General features: G+C 66.9%; 1 protein-coding gene across 1 annotated transcript in view; it reads left to right on the top strand.

Moving 5' to 3' along the window:
- Positions 1-216: 216 nt before the first annotated feature.
- Positions 217-668, top strand: part of mfsd13a (major facilitator superfamily domain containing 13A) — a 56,396-nt gene continuing 55,944 nt past the window's right edge. The window contains exon 1 of the mRNA XM_038821658.1: positions 217-340. The gene's annotated coding sequence lies outside the window, so the exon portion shown is untranslated. The remainder of the gene's footprint in view (positions 341-668) is intronic.

Here is a 668-nt window from a genome sequence, read left to right as displayed (position 1 = left end):
CGCCACGTCTGCACCAAGTGCCAATCACAGTGGAGACGCGCAGGCGCGGTGCCCGCCCACGGCGGCCCTCCGCGCATGCGTGGGGACCGACAGTGACGCACGGCGGCCGCGGCCGGCTGCCTGAGTGACAGCCCTTCCGACCAATGGCAGGCCGGACTTTACCGGGGCGGGGTCAGGCCCGGCCAATGGACGCAGGTGGTGGGCCGGCTGAGGCCGGCCGGCCTTTCCCCCCCCCTCCCCTCACTCCTCAGCGCCGGGGGCTGGAGAGGGAAGCAGTTGGTGTGTGGGCACCGGGCGATGGAGACGGTTTTGGCCTCCGGGAACACCGGCAGGACTGACGGTGAGAATAAACAGAAGGGTTTAAACTGGAGTGAAGCGTGAGTGAGGGTCGGGGGCTGCCTTCGGGGGTGGGGGAGTGAGTGAGTGAGTGAGTGAGTGAGTGAGTGAGTGAGAAGGGGGTGGGAGTGAGTGAGTGAGGAGGGGGTGGGAGTGAGTGAGTGAGGAGGGGGTGGGAGTGAGTGAGTGAGGAGGGGGTGGGAGTGAGTGAGTGAGGAGGGGGTGGGAGTGAGTGAGGAGGGGGTGGGAGTGAGTGAGTGAGGAGGGGGTGGGAGTGAGTGAGGAGGGGGTGGGAGTGAGTGAGGAGGGGGTGGGAGTGAGTGAGTGAGGAG

The sequence above is a fragment of the Scyliorhinus canicula genome, chromosome 16 (genome assembly GCF_902713615.1).
Source record: "Scyliorhinus canicula chromosome 16, sScyCan1.1, whole genome shotgun sequence".
Taxonomy (NCBI): Eukaryota; Metazoa; Chordata; class Chondrichthyes; order Carcharhiniformes; family Scyliorhinidae; genus Scyliorhinus; species Scyliorhinus canicula.
The sequence above is the reverse complement of the archived record's forward strand: the minus strand, read 5'-3'. Positions and strand labels throughout refer to the sequence as shown.